Raw genomic sequence first — 20,717 nt, 5'->3', positions numbered from 1 at the left:
GTCTCGAACCGCGCGACCGCTACGGTCGCAGGTTCGAATCCTGCCTCGGGCATGGATGTGTGTGATGTCCTCAGGTTAGTTAGTTTTGAGTAGTTCTTAGTTCTATGGGACTGATGATCCCAGATGTTAATTCAGAGCCGTTTGACCCATTTTGAAGATGCACAGGAATGTACGTAACGGATGTACGAGTACGGGTCGTGGACACATGGTTGAAGTCATATGGAAGTTTGGATCTGGCTCTGAGTCGTGCGTGTATAGCCTTATATCAATGCAAGCATTCGCGATAAGTGGGAAATCCGGGTTCGAGTCCTCATCTCGCACAGATTTACCTTGTCATCATTCTATTACACAGTTGATGGTTGTCCACATAAATCAAACGTCTAGGGGTGATACAAGTAGGATAAAATAACCCCCTTGCTATGATAAAATCGTGTCATGAGGAACAACTTCTTTTAGAAACAAAATGTTCCCTGACGCTTCCCGCTGGTGCAAGGGGTACTTTAGTATTCGGCGTTCCTGGGAAGACATGAGTTCACTGTACAAGTAGGGTCTAATAACCAAATTTTGCTCTTTACTGCCTACCCTAGCAAAATTAAAGGAGGACATTCAGGAAGAAAACCATAGAAATGAGTGTTTCTAAGCGGAAAACAGTGGTTTACAAGCTAAGCAAGAATATTAATTTTTCTCTGCCTAATCTGCCTCACATGAAGCAATGACTGCCGTACGCAGTGGCCGGGCGGTTCTAGGCGCTACAGTCTGGAACCGCGCGACCGCTACGGTCGCAGGTTCGAATCCTGCCTCAGGCATGGATGTGTGTTCTTAGGTTAGTTAGGATTCAGTAATTCTAAGTTGTAGGGAACTGATGACCTCGGAAGTTAAGTCCACAGTGCTCAGAGCCATTTGAACCATTTTTTAAGCAATGACTGGATTATAGGCAACACACACTACATATACTACAAAGAGTTCCTATGCCACGCCGCCTCTATGAGGCATAATCCATGATAAAAGACGCCTAGTTTCACACGGAAGCATCAGCGAATATTTTTTCTTTAAATAACTTGTTCCCCGTGACGTAATTTCACTCCTAGACATTTAATGCAAGTGTAACAACTACAACGGCTTATGACACTAAACGTAACAATTGTGTTACTAAATGTGACACTTCTGTCACTCAATGTAACTGTGTTTTCTCTTTTGATGCTGTCAATTGTCAGGATGAGCATTCTAAAGCATTCTGTCAGGGTGAAAATATTAAATAAATTAACTTTTCTCTCTTAACAACATGTGGGCAGGGTGGGTTCTTCCTTGGCTCGGGTATGAGGTCGAATGAAACATCATTCTTACATAAGTTAACTTTTATTGAAAGTTTCGTACAAATGTATCTTACGGGATGTTCTGGTTCGGAGAGCGGCGGCTGTGTCGTTTGTGAAGTCTTCTGCTGCGCCAGCGGCAGTGGCGGCGGCGGCGGCGGCGGCGGCGTCTGATTACGCGTAGCGGTGTGTATCTCGTGTCGCCGTCTCGCCCAGCTGACGGGAGACGCGCAGCGCGAGGTGGCCGGTTTAACTACTGCGAGCGAAGTCGTGATGGTACCTTGGGTGTGGCGTCCCAGTGTTTCTCTTCTCTAAGCGGCCGCGTGTGTTGTGCGTCGACCAGCGGAGCGGCGCGGCGGGGGAAGGCCAGTGTCCCGAACTCGAACCACGGACTCCCGCTTGCCAGTCTTCGGCTGTCAGCTCTTCATCCCAGCTCACAGGTGACTACTGATGTGAGGCTGTCTCCTTCCCGTCCTCACGAGTCACCCGGGTACGTAAAAACCAGACTTCAAATATCTTTTAACTTCTGTCTTCTGGTGCCGCGGCTGCTGCTTGCTATTCCATTACAGCGGCGGACTTGGTGCGTCTGTGCATGAAGCAGCCTCTTCTTGCATGACGGTCTTCAGCACCGAAACTGACTGAAAACTACTGCTGCTCTTCTTTTCTTCCTTCGTCTCTCGTCTTCGTCTCCGTTCCCGTCTCCGTCTTCGTCTTCGTCCCCGTCTTCATCTGTCTTCCTCTGTCTTCATCTGTCTTCCTCTGTCTTCATCTTTCTTCAACTGTCTTCATCTGTCGTCATCTCTCTTCAACTCTCGGGACCACCGCGTCTCGCGTATTTATTCACTTCAGTTCACTGGAGGTGAACGACTTCACGGCCATTGCCTCTTCCGTCACGTTGAAAAGCTTCTCGAAGAATCTTCTTAACGTCGGTCATTGGCTCTTGGAATGTAGGCGGGGGCCTCTGATCGCATGTGACGACTGAGAAACACGTGAGCCGGTCATTGCCTCTTCCGTCACGTTGAAAAGCTTCTCGAAGAATCTTCTTGACGTCGGTCATTGGCTCTTGGAATGTAGGCGAGGGCCTTTGCTCACATGTGACAACTGAGAAACACGTGAGCCGGTCGGGCGATGCCCTGACGGCTGAATCGACAGCGCCCGCTTATGTGGAACTCGCTGACTCCACGGTCATTGTTTCTTCTGTTCTGCCCGCTGAATGCCAGTATGTAACTCTCTAAACTAAACCAAGTTTTCCATTTATATTCTAATTTCTTAGTTCACTTTGATTTCACTAATTTATTTACTTAATTAACACTCAACATTCCTCCACCCTTCGGAGAAATTCGCCCTCGAATTTACCACTCAACATTCCTCCACTCTTCACACGGAAAAAGCACAAGCACTGAAAACTCTCGACTTAGAAGATTGCACACGCTTCACATTAAGTACGTGGAAAATACTTTATCACTTTACAAAAGCACTGTACGGTCATGAATCACATAGTTCTTACATAAATGGTTGTAATAAGTGTAACAAATCTTGATGACAATGAAGAAACTAAAAACAGATTTTGCACTTAGAAAATTACATAGCAACAGCTGTTTAATCTACCCTATACTAATGCAAGAATATCTATTCTACAGTATTGTTTATTTTAACAAGAGACTGTTTAATAAAGAATGAAGTACAATAAACAAAATTAATACACTAATGCTCAAAAGTAACTGCTGAAGTACACCAGTTAAGAGTGTGGTATCCAGTTAACAGGGATTTGATGAAGTGGTATATTATTATTTGGCTTATTTTTTCGTCTTAAATAACAGGAAACTGTACAAAGCAGAAACACCAACACAAAGGTTCCAGATATACCCGTTCCTAGCATTATAATTTTAGTTTTGTGTTCACCTTTTAATTTTAAGACATGTTGCATCATAACATTGGCATCAATTTTGCCTTGCTGTGAGTTTATGAACATATCTAATGACTTCAGAAGGGAACTGTCAAGGGAGTCATTGAGGTAGGATAGGTTTTGTGTAGGAAATGCTTGCATGGCGTTGTCTGAAAAAAGCAAACATGGTTATAGACCTACGAACCTAGTAAAAACAAAAATAAAGAAAAGAGGAAATACATTGTTAACTACAGATCTACATGTTTCTACATTCAACTTTTCTTTCTTAAAAAATAAACCATTATAATTTATTAATTATTTACATTTGTATACTGTCCATAGTCTACTAAGATTCAACTAGGACATTCGCACCCTTGAACGAAGATTGTATGGTGCCATGTCTGTATGTTGTGCTGGCGTGGCCACTCTTTTTCCTTTACGGGAACTTCCTCCACCCTTCGGGAAAGCAGACACTATTGTTGAAGGAATTACATCTGGAGCGCCCTTAAAAGGTTTTAAACGACTTGCATGGACAATGGTAGTTCGGGTGGGCAGTTGCAATTTAACGTTGACTGGTGACGTGATCTCAATAATTTGATAAGGACCTCTGTAGTTTGTTACAAATTTCTTCGTTTTTCCTTTAGCTATGTAAGGAGTTGAAAGCATAACCCACTGACCGATTTTGTAATTTGGATATTTAGCTTGGGTATTACCTAATCTTTCCTGTCGTTCCAAAGCCTTTGTATTAGATTTTTGAACCTTTTTCCATACCTCCTTCATCATTCGACTGAAATCTCTTACTGTTTCTCCGACTTTTCCGTTTTTCTGCCTGATTACATCAAAAGGGGACGGCATTTTTTTCCCATAGACCACTTCATAAGGTGACATGCCAGTTGCTTCATGCGTTTTGGCGTTGTATACCGACACGGTTATTGGTAAATACGTATCCCAATTAGAATGTTGTTCGTTAATATAATAACTAAGCATCTTGCCAATTGTCCGATGAACTCTTTCTGTGCGCCCGTTGCACTGAGGGTGTAACGGAGTTGTGCGTAATTTGCGTATTTTTAATAAGTGGCATAGCTGTTTCATTAATTCAGACATAAAATTAGATCCCTGATCTGTGATAATAGCTTCAGGTACTCCAAATTTAAGTATCCAGTTGTTAACTAAAGCTTGGGCAACTGTATTTGCTTGCTGATCTGGGAGACTCACCATAGCTAGATAGCGTGAAAAGTGATCGATAATTGTAAGGACATACTTATTACCAGCAGGTGTTTTATGAAATGGCCCGTAGAGATCGACTCCGCAGATTTGAAATGGACATGAAGCCTCGGGGAGCCTCTGTAAGGGTATTTTTGAACGAGAAAGTTCAGCTCGTTGTGCGCACGCAGTGCAATTACGAACGTACTGCGCAACATCCTGCTTTCTGGTTTGCCACCAAAATCGTTCTGCTACTCGTCTTTCGGTTGTCCGCTGTCCACCGTGTCCTGCAAGGATATGATCGTGGGCCTCTGCCATTATTTCTTGTCTAAGGTGTTGGGGAACAACAATTCGCGGTCCAAGTTTTGTTTTACGGCATAATACACCATCTTCAAAGCAAAATTGTTTTTGAGTTGCGTATTTTTTACATTCTGTATCCTCATCTTGTGCCTTCCTCCAGTCCTCAGTATCTCGGCCTGTTGCTTCCAAAAGTGCTATTTTCCGGCTTAGGCAATCTGCATTCGTGTGTTTTTTGCCTGGTTTATGGATAACTTCGAAATCCATTTCGGAAAGACATAGGGCCCAACGGGTAAGACGACTAGATGGATCCTTTAATCCAAGCAACCATTTTAAAGCTGCGTGGTCTGTAATGACCTTGAATTTTCTACCATACAAGTAGCATTTAAAGTATTTGATACCATAAATAACACTTAACAATTCTTTCTCCGTTGTGGAATAATTTCTTTCTGCCGTTGTTAGTTGTCTCGAAGCATAGGCTATGGGGTGTTCCGTGCCATTAATATTCTGACTCAAAACAACTCCTACTGAATGACCACTTGCGTCACAGGATAAAATAAATTCTTTATTGTAATCTGGGTAGGCTAATACAGGACTGTGTGTTAACTTATCTTTAAGGGTTTGAAATGCAGATTCACAATCTTCAGACCAATGAAATTTTGCACCCTTTTTCAATAATTGGGTTAAGGGTCGGGCAATTTCAGAAAAATTTTGAACATATTTTCGGTAATACGATGCGAGACCAATTAAACTTTGTACTTCCTTAACGCGTTGTGGTGTTGGGAAGTCCTTAACTGCCGAAATTAATCGAGGATCTGTTTTAATTCCTTTTTCACTAATGACATGCCCTAGGTATGTAACCTCTGTCAATGCAAAACTACATTTTTCCATATTTAATGTTAATTTAGCTTTTCTAAGTCTCTGAAAAACATTACGCAGACGCACAGCATGTTCATTAATGTCTCTGGAGAATACAATAATATCGTCTAGATATACACAACATTGCTGAGTTTTGAGTCCTCGCAATACTCCATCGAGTAGTCTTTGAAAAGTTGCTGGTGCATTTTTCAAACCGAAAGGCATTCTTTTAAATTGCCAGTGGCCTCCAGGGGTAGAAAATGCTGTTTTATGCCTATCTTCAGGAGCAACTTCCAATTGATGATATCCACTACGTAGATCGATTGTTGAAAAGTATTTACTGTTACCCAAACTGTCAATGATATCTGTAATGTTTGGAAGAGGATAAACATCTGAGATAGTTTGTTTGTTAAGGTGTCTGTAGTCACAACAAAATCTATATCGTTTCGTACCGTCGGGAGACTTCTTTGGAATAATTACGATATTTGAATTATAAGGCGAATCAGAATATTCTATAATTCCATCTTTTAGATGCTGTTCTATAAATTCATCCAGTACTGGCTGTAAGTGATGCGCAACTCTATAAGGCTTCCTATAAACTGGGGGGTTATTTCCTGTTGGGATCCTATGCTGTGTGATGTCTGTTGCTGGCAATGGACCTTCTGCATTAAATAAATCTTGGAACTCAACTAAAACTGCTTCTATCGTGTCTCTATCCTTTCCTTTCAAATGCTCAATCTTCTGGCGCAATGCGGTTTTATAGGCGTCTGGTTTCTGACCATCATTAATATCTGACCAAATGAAATCTTCTTCTTCAAAAGTACTGACTGTAGCTACTAATATTCCCTTATGCAACTCTTTGTCCTCCACTCCGAAATTGTCAATATGTACCGGTACTTTTCTTTCTCCCTCAACGTCTTGAACCCGTACAACACTCCTACGTACAAAACAATGTGATACATCTAATTCCTCATTTTCCTCTAAAGGCTCTATTAGACACACTGTATCTGTAGGTACTTCGTGGTCAACGGTCATCCAGAGAAGTTTTCCTGAGCCAGATGGTATCTGATCCCGCGAATCAACCTTCAAGGACGTTGCACGCAGTATAGTTGATTTCGCCTTCCGGTTAGGGAAATCTTGCGGCAGAGGCCCCTTTGCAGCGGTGTCACCTAGCTGAAACACTATTCCGCTAAGTTCTACAGTTTGCTGTCTGAGGTCGATTTTAGCGTGATGTTTATTCAGGAAATCCAACCCTAGGATCGCGTCGTACCCGTCAGTTACCTTTGTTACCACTTCTACATCTTCCTGAAATTGTACACCGTGAATATAGAAAATCAATGATGTACATCCTAATGACTTCACTGTACCTCCTCCTACTCCACTCAATCTATACTTTGGAAGGTCATATTTCTTTTCCCCCATACATTCATTACTTACTATTGATACGTTTGCGCCTGTATCCACCAGTATCTTTGCCTCTTTATCCTGTATGGTAGCAGATAACCAGCATTCCGCCTTCACATTCGCCTTAATGGCATGAAATTTTATTGGGAACGCCTGGCGGCGGCTCCGACATTCCCGTTTGAGTTTAACTGATTTCTATTTCCAAAAACTTTCTTAGACCTGCATTCCTTGAATGTGTGACCTGCTCTTTGACAATTAGTGCATTGAGGTTGTCTGCAATTTTTTGCTATATGTCCCTGTCGATCGCACCTAAAACATCGTACTCCTGCTGAAAATATATTTCGCTTCTCCTTGTATCTGGTGGCAATGTCAATTTCTTCAAAAGCTGTCGCCACAGATACAGCTTCTGCTAAATTTTTAGGAAACTCTGCCCTGACACGACGGGACGTTTCAGAAGGTAACCCACGTAAAAATGTATCCAGAGCTCTATTTTCTGCCTCTTGTAAAATAAATTTATTTGCTTCATCACTAGTTGTCAATTGATAGGTGTTAATATTAACTTTTCTAATCCTATCTACAAAGCTTTCTAACGACTCGTTTTGCCTCTGAGTGATAGTGTTTAACTGTTCCCTATAAAATCTACAGCTGTTCTGTTTTTGAAAACGTTTAAGTAATCCTTTCTTCAATTCCTCAAATGTTGGAGCATTCCGTAATTCTTCATGGTATAAGACGTGTGCTTTAGCCTCTCCTGTCAATCTTAACTTTGTCATTTGTAAGAGCTGTTCATCTGCCCATGATCCTAACTTTGCAGCTGCTACTAAATCATCAAAAAAGGCTGTTATGTCCTCGCCAGGTTTACCTGAAAAAGGAGTTACTAAGGCTGCTGCTGAGGAATCTAGGGTGGAAGAGATTGAACTGGTTTGCCTAACCTCACACAACTGTTTAAATAATGCATTATTATCATTTTTAAGCTGTGCTATTTGATTAACTAAGCTCTGAATAGCTTCCTCAGTAGAAACCGCTTGTGGTGCTGACTCTGACTTTGTACGATTTCGTGTCATCATTTTACAAACTGTTAGTTACACAATCTTCCTATACTGAATTTAAAAGATGTTTAAATATTTCCGACAAACTCCTAAATAAAGAAAATATTACGACTGCTATGCAAACCTCTATCCCTTCACACATTAAAAAAAACTAACTGTGGACCTTTAGTGACTGTCATTCACACCTCATATTGAGCCAAGGGTTTTTTCTCTGACACCAATTGTAACAACTACAACGGCTTATGACACTAAACGTAACAATTGTGTTACTAAATGTGACACTTCTGTCACTCAATGTAACTGTGTTTTCTCTTTTGATGCTGTCAATTGTCAGGATGAGCATTCTAAAGCATACTGTCAGGGTGAAAATATTAAATAAATTAACTTTTCTCTCTTAACAACATGTGGGCAGGGTGGGTTCTTCCTTGGCTCGGGTATGAGGTCGAATGAAACATCATTCTTACATAAGTTAACTTTTATTGAAAGTTTCGTACAAATGTATCTTACGGGATGTTCTGGTTCGGAGAGCGGCGGCTGTGTCGTTTGTGAAGTCTTCTGCTGCGCCAGCGGCAGTGGCGGCGGCGGCGGCGGCGTCTGATTACGCGTAGCGGTGTGTATCTCGTGTCGCCGTCTCGCCCAGCTGACGGGAGACGCGCAGCGCGAGGTGGCCGGTTTAACTATTGCGAGCGAAGTCGTGATGGTACCTTGGGTGTGGCGTCCCAGTGTTTCTCTTCTCTAAGCGGCCGCGTGTGTTGTGCGTCGACCAGCGGAGCGGCGCGGCGGGGGAAGGCCAGTGTCCCGAACTCGAACCACGGACTCCCGCTTGCCAGTCTTCGGCTGTCAGCTCTTCATCCCAGCTCACAGGTGACTACTGATGTGAGGCTGTCTCCTTCCCGTCCTCACGAGTCACCCGGGTACGTAAAAACCAGACTTCAAATATCTTTTAACTTCTGTCTTCTGGTGCCGCGGCTGCTGCTTGCTATTCCATTACAGCGGCGGACTTGGTGCGTCTGTGCATGAAGCAGTCTCTTCTTGCATGACGGTCTTCAGCACCGAAACTGACTGAAAACTACTGCTGCTCTTCTTTTCTTCCTTCGTCTCTCGTCTTCGTCTCCGTTCCCGTCTCCGTCTTCGTCTTCGTCCCCGTCTTCATCTGTCTTCCTCTGTCTTCATCTGTCTTCCTCTGTCTTCATCTGTCTTCAACTGTCTTCATCTGTCGTCATCTCTCTTCAACTCTCGGGACCACCGCGTCTCGCGTATTTATTCACTTCAGTTCACTGGAGGTGAACGACTTCACGGCCATTGCCTCTTCCGTCACGTTGAAAAGCTTCTCGAAGAATCTTCTTAACGTCGGTCATTGGCTCTTGGAATGTAGGCGGGGGCCTCTGATCGCATGTGACGACTGAGAAACACGTGAGCCGGTCATTGCCTCTTCCGTCACGTTGAAAAGCTTCTCGAAGAATCTTCTTGACGTCGGTCATTGGCTCTTGGAATGTAGGCGAGGGCCTTTGCTCACATGTGACAACTGAGAAACACGTGAGCCGGTCGGGCGATGCCCTGACGGCTGAATCGACAGCGCCCGCTTATGTGGAACTCGCTGACTCCACGGTCATTGTTTCTTCTGTTCTGCCCGCTGAATGCCAGTATGTAACTCTCTAAACTAAACCAAGTTTTCCGTTTATATTCTAATTTCTTAGTTCACTTTGATTTCACTAATTTATTTACTTAATTAACACTCAACACAAGGACTTCGAAACACAGTGCATAAAAATGTGAACTTAGACGTCGGATATAAATCCTTACTCACACTTCTTATCAACAGGGTAGAATGTCGACATGTTTTGTGTTTTTATTTTTTATTTTTTGATTTAACTGAGCCATTTGACTGTGTTGATCACAAAAAAATTGCTCCAGAAGTTGGACCACTGCGGAATAAGGGGAGTAGCTCACAATTGGTTCATCTCTTACTTTAGCAACAGGCAGCAAAAGGTCATTATTAACAATGTTGATAACGGCTGTAATGTGTGATCTGAGTGGGGTACTGTCAAATGGGGGTTCCCCAGGGATCAGTGTTGGGGCTGCTCCTGTTGCTTATTTACATAACTGATATGCCCTCTAGTATTATGGGTAACTCTAAAATATTTCTGTTTGCTGATGACACTAGCTTGGTAGTAAAGGATGTTGTGTGCAACAGTGACTCTGTTTCAAATAGTGATGCACATGATCTCAGTTCATCGCTTGTAGAAAATAAACTAACGTTAAATCACAGTAAGACTCAGTTTTTACAGTTTCTAACACACAATTCAACAAGACCTGACGTTTTAATCTCACGGAACGGGCATATGATTAGTGAAACTGATCAGTTCAAATTTCTAGGTGTTCAGATAGATAGTAAGCTGTGCTGTCGTGGAAAGCCCACGTTCAGGATCTTGTTCAAAGACTTAATACTGACATTTTTACTATTCGAACGCTATCAAAAGTGAGTGATGCTTCGACACGTAAATTAGTCTACTTGTCTTATTTTCATTCACTTATGTCGTATGGTATTATGTTTTGGGGTAACTCTTCCCATTCTAGAAGGATATTTTTGGCTCAGAAACGGGCGGTTCGGGCAGTAAGTGGTGTGAGTTCACGAACCTCTTGTCGACCTCTGTTCACGAGTCTGGGTATTTTGATATTGGCCTCTCAATATGTATATTCCTTATTGTCGTTTCTTGTTAGCAATATTAGTTTATTCCCAAGAATAAGCAGCTTTCACTCGGTTAATACTCGGCAGAAATCAAACCTCCATTTGGATCGGACTTCCTTAACTCTTGTGTAAAAAGGTGTGCAGTATACTGCTGCATCCATTTTCAATAAGCTGCCACTCGAATTCAAAAATCTTAGCAATAATCCACGCGCTTTCAAATCGAAACTGAAGAATTTCCTCATGGGTCACTCCTTCTATTCTCTCGAGGAGTTCCTCGAAAAATTAAGCTGACTCTTATTGTATTGCTGGTAGCGTTTACTTAAACTTATGGACTGATTTTCTTTTTCAGGTTCATGAATATTTATTGTTATCTGTTTATTACTTTTATGTTGTAAGTTCATGTACTGACACGTTCCATGACCTTGGAGATTTGCTCCTCAATTTGGTCCTACGGCACTTGACGTGTAAATAAATAAAAATAAATAAATTTCGTAAGGACAATGTTTATTCGAAACAGGGACGGGAAGTTCACCTGTTCCTTGTGCAGCGCTCGAGATGGTGCGAGGGCAGTGCTCGTCGGTGGGCCAGCAGGCTTCCGCCTTGAGAGTGCGGAGAGGCGCGCTGGTAGTCGGAAATTCCGGGCGCATGCAGGCTGCGCCCGCCCAGGGCTAATCTCACGTTGGGTAAACACGGGACCGGGACCACTGGCGAGGCTCGGCTCGCAGCCGCTGTCTCATCTCCCACGGACGGGGCCGCCCGGCACCAAAATGAGTTCCAGGCGCAGCCTGCAGGAGGGAGGGTGTGGGGTAGGGTGCAGTCGGGCACAGGAGTGGGTACGGGGAGGCCTCAGATGACGACGGAGCGGGCGGAAAAATGTGCTGCCGACCGAAAAAGGGACGTCTGTAGCTGGCTGCAGCAGCCGTACCGCCTCACAGCGTTCCAGTACCCCTGAGGCAAAGTTCGCTTCCTAGCTTGATGTGATCAACCAGTACCACTGTAAGACATCGAAGCAATACAGTGGCCTGCTGCTAGATTTTTTACCAGTATGTTCGATCTGCACTCGAGTATCACGGAAGAGCTCCGTGAACTCAGATGGGAATATCTAGAGGGAAGACGACGTTCATTTCGCGAAACACAGTCGATAAACTGCAGGAAACCAGCATTTGCGGTTGCTGGCATTCTACATCCAGCATCGTGCAATTCATGTAAGGATGGAGAAGGCATAAGAAGAGGAATAGTGCTTGTACAGAAACGAAGACAGTCTTTATTCCTGAATGGGGGGCTCGATATGGTTCCCAAGTTGTGCAGCGACCGTAAACCATAAAATTACCAAATAAGCAGCAACCAGTCGCAAGATCATGTTGTCTTTATTTAATTTTGCAAATCGATTTCAACAGATTAACAGCCATCATCGGTGCTACAAATACAAGAATAAAAATAAAAATAATTAATAACAGTGACCAAATGAATAAATGTACTTAAAGCAAAATTAAATGTGTATAGACGCATTAAACCATTTAAAATGCACATACAAATTTACCTTTCAACGTGTATGTTCCCTGAGTAATAACACTGGTTGCTGCTTATTTGGTAATTTTAGTCTTTATTCCCTCGCTCCGTTTGCGGGTGGGAATGATTAGTAGTGGTACAACGTACCCTCCGCCACGCTTACAAATTATGTATATAGATACAGATGTGAACGTCGCTCTAAATATATAATAAAATCAGAGAACTCTGCAGCATTTAGACACTAGTGGAACGTAATAAATGACACACTGAAACTACTGACCAACAGAAATGATTTTAAAAATTATCCATTATTTCCATAATGTGTATAGTGTAGCTAAACGTAGTAACAAATACTGATCAGCCAGAATATTATGACCACACACCTAATAGCCGGCATGTCCACATTCGGCATGGATAACACCGGAGACCCTTCGTGGCATGGAAGCAATAAGATCTTGCACATCGCTGGAGGGAGTTGGCACGACATCCGCACACACAGGTCCCCCAATTCCCGTTAATTCCGGTGAGGTGTGGTGATGGTTTCTGACGCCACGATCAATCACATATCCGGTGAGTTGGGGGGTCAGCACATGAATTGCAACTGGCCACCGAGTTCCTCGACCATTCCATCACACTCCTGGCCTCGTAATAAGGCGAATTATGTTGTAGAAAAATGCCACTGCCATAGGGAAACACGACCGTCATCAAGGTGGTCTGCAACCACTACTTGCCGTCATGATACCTTGCACGAGCTCCACTGGACTCAGTGCATAATGGAGCCACCGCCAGCTTGTCTCTGTCCCGCAGTACAGGTGTCAAGGAGCTGTTCCCCTCGAAGACAACAGATAGGTGCTCTCCCATCGGCATGATGAAGAAGGTATCGAGATTCATCAGACCATGCAATGTTCTGACACTGCGCCAAAGTCCGGTGCCGATGCTCACGTGCCCATTTCTGTCGTAATTGCCGTTGTTTTCGTGGTATTAACATCCGCACATGCTTGGGTCGTCGGCTGCGGAGGCCAATCTTTAGGAGTGTTCGACGCACTGTGCGTTGAGGCACATTCATACTATGCCCAGCAGTGAAGTCTGACGTTACATCCGCCGCAGTTCGCCACGTGTCCTGTTTTGCCGGCCGATGTGGCCGAGCGGTTCTAGTCGCTTCACTCTGGAACCGCGCTGCTGCTAGAGTCACAGGTTCGAATCCTGCTTCGGGCATGGGTGTGTGTGATGTCCTTAGGTCAGTTAGGTTTAAGTACTTCTAAGTTCTAGGGGACTGTTGACCTCACATGTTAAGTCCCATAGCATTCAGAGCCATTTGAACCATTTTGTGCTGTTTTCCTAATCTGCTCTGTCTGGCACGTCCGACATCTGTAATGTGGTGGGGGAGGGGGGGGGGGGGGGCTGGGGGGGTCTTAACCCAGCCTCAAGACGTCTGGATGTGGTTTCAAGGCGTCTGGACGTGGTGTGACCCTGGTTTCACAACGTTTTGAAGACACTCATTACAGCACTCCTCGAACATCCGAGAAATCGTGTAGTTTCCGAAATACCCGTTCCAAGCCTTCGGGCCATCACAATGTTTCTTTCTTTCTTTCTTTTGCTTGCGCCTTTTTCCTGCAAATGAGCAGGGTCGGCGAGGTTAATCGGATTTGGCAAGGTTAATTTAAGGGGTGGCCAGATGCCCCTCCTGCCACCGCCCCCTAACCCCTGGGACGGAATTAGTGTACCCCAACTGTCTGTGTCTAGTGTAATCCATGGAATAGTGCGAATGTGTTCAGATGTCTGCGAGCCGTGTAACTGAGGCGGGACGTGGGGACCAGCCCGGTATTCACCTAGTATGATGTGGAAAACCGCCTAAAAACCACATCCAGGCTGGCTGGCACACCGGCCTCCTTCAGCCATCGGGCGGTTTCGATCTGGGGCCGCAGGCCATCACAATCTGTCCACGGTCAAATTCATGTAGGCGCGGGTTCTCCATTCTAAACATGGACAGCATGCTCACTGATAATAAATGCACCGTGAGTGCGTCTTACTAACAGTCATTCCTCGCCAGGCAAAGTCATTGGACATAATGTTCTGGTTTATCAGTGTATGACAGCGTGCTGAAAAGTAACGCCTCCAAATTTTTTGTGTGGAAACTCTTAACGATTTTAAATAACTCAAACGCTGTTAACATTCTATATCCTTATTCTTCATTTCCGCATATTTTCAGTCTTCTACAGCTAGAAGGCTCTGAATTGTGGCATGTAATTTGGCGGTGTGTAACGCAATTACAGCGGTGTGTAGGAGACCCTCAAAAAAGTGAAAGTTCAAATGCGAAGACTTCGTCCATACATGGAGCACTGTCTTCTTCAGCCTGATAACGACGGACCGCACACAAGCGCTGTGAAATCTGCAACAATACGACGCCTTGGGTTTACCACTTGGCCCCATGCGATTCTTACCTGTTTCCAAAACTTAAATAACACCTTCGAGGATTTCACTATGACTGTGATGAGGTGATATAGCGCCGTCAACAAACTGAATTATTTTACGGTGATAGTATCAAGAAACTGGTATCTCGTCGGGAGAAATGTTTTCGTTGCCAGTATGACTATGCTTGGAAATAAGAAGGTAGACTAGAAGAATACAGATTCAGAATGTTAATAACGATTGTTATATGTTAATAGCTGTAAATGTTTCACATAACAATTCGGAGCCATTATTTTTCAGCACCCCCTGGTATATCATCAATTTTTCTGAAGACGTAAATATTTCCTCGCTGGTTTAAAAAAAGAATAAAATGAATCGTGTGAAACTGCTGGCAAGTAGACCCCAAACGTTTACTGAGATAAGTAGCGGGAAATGGTCTTCATTCTCAGCGGACAGTGGTCTCTTCCTAAACAGTAATTGTTCCATTAGTATTTGATGTTACACTATGTTTGTTACCTTCTAGTCGACCATTCTCTCCAATGTAATGATAATTTTTGTTGTATTGTTATGGTAAAAAGAACCTTCATACCACATTATTTTTGTCTCATAAATATGACAAAGGAATTTTTCACTTTCCTTATGACAGTGCCTTCGCATGGTGAGTGGAACGTTGGTCTGATCATTTAATATTAAAAGACTACGACCAAGGTGTGGACGGGGCGAAGGAATTGACATATCAGACGTGATTTAACACATAAATAATTTATTCATAACATACAATACATAACACCAACTACGTAAATCCTGCTTCGATGCTTACAATTGCCCAGAATGGGAGGGCCGCCACTTTCGAATTGGAAAGGCTATAATTTAAGAAATTAAAACGCCTAATATAATTTTTAAAAATAATAATAATACAACACATAAGTAAGCGCTAAGTAAACGCATTCTTAAATCTTTAATTATTAATCACAAAGCGTGGGTTTACCACATTTAAATTATCATTGCAATATAAACATAGATACATGAATTTACAACACAGCATGGCTTCAAAATTTCTTCCTGGACAACCTAGGGTCCTTAAACTTTCGTATTACATTCCAGCCAATCACATTAATAACTTATAAACACAGTTGGTAAAATACAAACGTTTGAACTATAATGAATTTTAATATTCCACAATCACTCAAAAAACAACATCAGAAGTTCGATACGGAGCATATAAGCCTGTTTAGACAATCTTTTGGACCAAAATAGGCACGACGGCCACCATAACAGAATTGCGCTAGTTGCTTTTAGGATAGGTGCTCCCATTAGCTTAATCAATGAGCATATATTTACCTACACGACAGGTAAGATAGTTAATGCAAATAGAAGATATTTCTAAAGTTTTTTTCCTCCCTTTTAACAAGGGGTTTTTAGTAAAGTGGAAATTACACTTTGAGGAGACGCAATAGCAATCTAGCGGGTACGCCTTCACGAGGACGTCATGCCACTACACACGTACTAAACTAGCCGCGTGTCTGCTGTTCAAGCCAAACATTAATAATACAGTTCCTTATTCCTGACACCCAAATAGTCGGGATCAATACAAAACCAAAAATACCAAGAGTGCAAGATCCAGCATAGCTTCGGAACAGATCTTACTTCATGCGGTTGCCTTCACAAATACAGATATCGAAATGAAAACAAGAACGTATAACAACATTCCCTAATCAGTACAATGTTCTTCGTTAGGTCCCGGTAGCGCTAGACAACGCTGACATGCCAATGTTAACAAACCTCTAACGCAACACCATCCAACTGACAAGCCGAAACCAATTTGACCCCTTATCAACTCCGTGACATGACTCGAACCCCCAACTACTGTCAGTGCAACTCACTTAGAATAAATACAGCGCAAATAGTATGGCGGACACATATATCCAGGGATTAGCAGAACACTAGACTGAACTAGAATTAACCTTAATAATAGAGCACTAGATCTTGGGAGTCAAGGAACTAACTCCCCACCCGAAATTCTGCAACCACAGGGCGGGAGGATGAGCTACCAAAACATAGAAGTGCAAACGTACACAAATAACTACCAAAATACGCCACTACACCGGTTAGCAACGATGCGTGGAGAAAGCTGCACTGTCAGAATTGCACCAGTGAACAGAACAGAGGATTGCCACGGCGGTGGCCACAAGGCGGGAAAGACGACTGGATGAACTCAATCCCAAAGGACGATCAACTTGAAACATTCACACTTAACTTCTTGTCTCCTGTCACTCGGCGCACTTCGTCGTTTGTCCGGGACTGCTGTGCACAATTCTGAGCCGTCCCCAGTCGTCCCGGCAGACACCGACCCAGCCGTACTGCTCCCGGACTCAAGCTCTCGCCGAACGGCGGCTTCACCGCCCCATGATGGTTACTGTTTGTCGACGCAGGCGATGATTAGACTGCCATCCGGCTCCCGCGGACAACCAGTGAAGAGCAGACAGAGGGGGCCCCAATCAGGCCGACGTTACTCCACGTCTAGAAGTGCGGGTTCGGTAACACCCGTACGCGGAAGGCAGGGTGTCGACGTTACCAGAGCAGACACGAAGGCCACTGCGCGACAACCTCCCCCAGCGTGACCGCGCTCGCCTATAAATAGTACACGCAAAAAGAGTCTGCTGCAGTAAACACGTGAGTCGGTCGTGTTACCTACCCACGGTTTCTAAGTACACCAAAGACAGAACTCGCAATCGATAGTGGGTACACTACGGGCGGGAGTTCAAACGAAAGAGCTTCATAAAAGACCAATCCTGAACAACGGCGGAAAAACGAAATAGAAGCGAAGCAATGAAAGACAGCAACGAGATGCTAGAGCCCGATCGCGCCCAAACACTGTCGATTACCAAAAATATTGGCTCCACACGACGCTCAGGAAACGAGCCGTAGAAAGATGGAAGTACACACGGCGCAGTGAGTACGTCTCACGCTAGATTTATAGCAATCATTATTTATGTGGTTTATTCCTATACATGTGGAAAGACAGTAACGGAATAACTGAATAATTTATCAGGAAGCACCTTCTTATTTGAGATTTGCAGTACGTCACTATTTGTCGAAACGTTCTCGGTGGAGTACAGTCGCCATAGGCGTGTTACGGAGTTGGGGAGCAAGTTCTGCACAGTGAAAGAGGAAGGGGTAGGCTCCTTCCAAGTTCACAGCGCCGGCGCCGCTCGCCTACCTTGCTGCTGGTGTAGGCGGCTGCGGTGGCTTCCCTCAGGTCCCCATGGCTGCAGGCGGCTGTTTCCACTCAGTTAGGCGCCATCACTGCCTGCAACATGACATTTCAACGATTCGTAACAGCTTTGGCAAGTGATCGGCTTTACAAAAGAACTAGCAGAGCCATTGTAAATAGTCTACTAATGACTTCACCAGGAACGAGAAGTTCTTATTTTATTCCACAGGAAAATGATTATAACAACAGCATCAACTGTACGGCTTGTTGTCAATTTCAGTTAAAAAAAAAACAGTCAGTCACGGAATACATTGTCACAGTGTGATATTAGCCAACACTTCGACCATTGCCGCAGATGTGCTCCATACAAGTGCAACATTTTCCACAGGATCAGTACTACGTTAGTTCTAATGCATTCATCTTGAACCAGGTACGATCACTTGGTAAGAACGTGTCATAAATTATCCTTTGAATTGATGGCATGTCCTCCTCTCTCGTGTCACATGTCCAAAACTGTTTTATTGAAATCAACACTAATACAATAAGATCCAAGAGGAAAATGATGCAATGAAGGTATTATAGTCGGCGTTCACTTCTATTGAAATTTACGGTCTGAGTGACCTTAGTCAATGCGGAGAACTATTCACTGACGTCTCATCCATCACGCTGAACACACCTCAGTTACGAGACCCTTACACTATGGCAATGATTGTATATGAAAAACAATTTTGACACGCACTCCATCAGGAGATACCGTTAATTGATTCCTGAGCCCTTGCAAGTTGCTTCAACATGGAATAATTCTGCTCTGAAATCGATAGTATATAAATATGACAAATGAATACAGGTGAGTTGACAATGAAAATGACGGAGAACTCAAAAATGTTTATTTTACCTTCATGAATAGGGTTACACATTATTAATTACTTCTAAACAAGAAAACGATTTTTCATTCATTGTCCTATAATACGAATACCTGTACTATGAATTCTTGCAAAGTTATGATAATGCCCTGCAACTACTAAAAATTGTTTTCCTTTAATTTTCGAATGTTTTCAGTCAAAATAATACAAGTGGAGAAAGGAAGAAGTATCCCACTCAGAATCTACAAGAGTAACTTAAACACATAAAGAAGGAAAACTACTGTATTTCCACGACAAATGTATAGATAAATCTTCAACCAGTTTCATATCACAGATACTAAATTACATGGCTGGTGGAGGAAGATTAGCTCCCTTAGAGACTGCACAGGAACGTTGTAAGCTCAGCACTTTACATGATGAATAAAAATTCTGTCAAAAACAAAACACTATCGCATCCCGAAACAGATAAATGCTTGAAGCAATTCGAAATTACACTGCTTCAAAACCGCTCAGTTCAGTTATGGATGTGCTAAGGACTGGTCGATATAAGTATGTCTCCAGCCTCTCATTCAGGGCTCTTGATTAATAGCTTGTGCAATAAATATTAAACTTGGTCGCAGATTTGTATAATTGAGAGGTAAAAAGTCATGTACTAAGAAACAGTTTTTCTAATTTCTTAAGTACCGAGTATATCTTCAACATTGTTACTCTACATCAAATGATTGGAACTACATTTTGCGACAAATGTGTTATTCTTGCCTCATCATTGATAAAACTAATATTGCCGAAACAGTGGGTTGTGTTTTTCATGTTTCGTAGATTTCATGATTATTGCTCTCAATAGCTCTAAATTTCCTTACCTGCATTCAGTTTACAGATATTCGGCTCGGTCTTGAATTTTTATTTTATGTCTCCTATTCAAATACTTGTCATGGCAATATCATTTTGGTGCCCTTTTTTATCAGTCATACTTTCTGTTTTGTCCTTCACTTAACACCACAAAATTTATAAATTATATTTTTCTTTCTCTTAAGCCGTCAACTTTTCTGTAAGTTTGATGGCATCCTTTATTTTCGTCGTCTTGTGCTACTCTTTTCCTCTGTACGTAGCTACTACACCCACTATAAAAAATGGTTCAAATGGCTCTGAGCACTATGGGACTTAACTACTGAGGTCATCAGTCCCCTAGAACGTAGAACTACTTAAACCTAACTAACCTACGCACATCACACTCATCCATTCCCGAGGCAGGATTCGAACCTGCTACCGTAGCGGTCTCGCGGTTCCAAACTGAAGCGCCTAGAAGCGCTCGGCCACTACGGCCGGCCACCCACTATCTTCCATGATGTGTTTTCCATATTATATTACCACTGCGCAACTCCCCCATTCTGTTTCATTCAACAAAAGTTACCTAATCCGTTGTGCCAAAGGTATATCCCACACAATGTGTGCATTCTTCTCGTACAGGGTTTCCCGTGGGAGTGTACTATTTGTTGATAATCTCAGGTAAGGTATACATCTAATTCTGGTTCGGTTTTTCTTTTCGTGCACTTGAGATAGGTACTCGTAAATTAGATTATTCAAATGGTACAAATGGCTCTGAGCACTATGGGACTTAACATCTATGGTCATCAGTCCCTTAGAACTTAGAACTACTTAAACCTAACTAACCTAAGGACAGCACACAACACCCAGTCATCACGAGGAAGAGAAAATCCCTGACTCCCCCGGGAATCGAACCCGGGAACCCGGGCGTGGGAAGCGAGAACGCTACCGCACGACCACGAGCTACGGACTTAGATTATTCAGGAACAAACAGAAATTTACCTTATTCACAATACTGTTAACTACAAACAGCGCACTTGAGTGCAGCTTTTGTAATCAGCATCAGATAAAAGTGTCTAGTGCGCCAGATGCACGAATTTAATCAAAGTACAGCTTTATTGTTATTATTTCCATCTTCTTTACCCATAGAAAACTCTATTTTACATATTCTCCACAAAATCTAATGTGTTACACGTAACATCTCT

The 20,717-nt window shown here is 43.1% G+C and overlaps 1 long non-coding RNA gene across 2 annotated transcripts in view; it reads right to left on the bottom strand.

Annotated features, from left to right (window-relative positions):
* The window catches only part of LOC124777765, a 1,006,492-nt gene that overhangs the window by 477,690 nt on the left and 508,085 nt on the right, over nucleotides 1-20,717 (bottom strand). For both annotated transcript variants that reach the window (XR_007015776.1, XR_007015777.1), the window contains exon 2: nucleotides 17,831-17,920. This is a non-coding gene — a long non-coding RNA (uncharacterized LOC124777765). The remainder of the gene's footprint in view (nucleotides 1-17,830; nucleotides 17,921-20,717) is intronic.

The sequence above is a fragment of the Schistocerca piceifrons genome, chromosome 2 (genome assembly GCF_021461385.2).
Source record: "Schistocerca piceifrons isolate TAMUIC-IGC-003096 chromosome 2, iqSchPice1.1, whole genome shotgun sequence".
Lineage (NCBI taxonomy): Eukaryota > Metazoa > Arthropoda > Insecta > Orthoptera > Acrididae > Schistocerca > Schistocerca piceifrons.
Note: the sequence above shows the minus strand (reverse complement) of the source record. Positions and strands in the feature narration are given on the sequence as shown.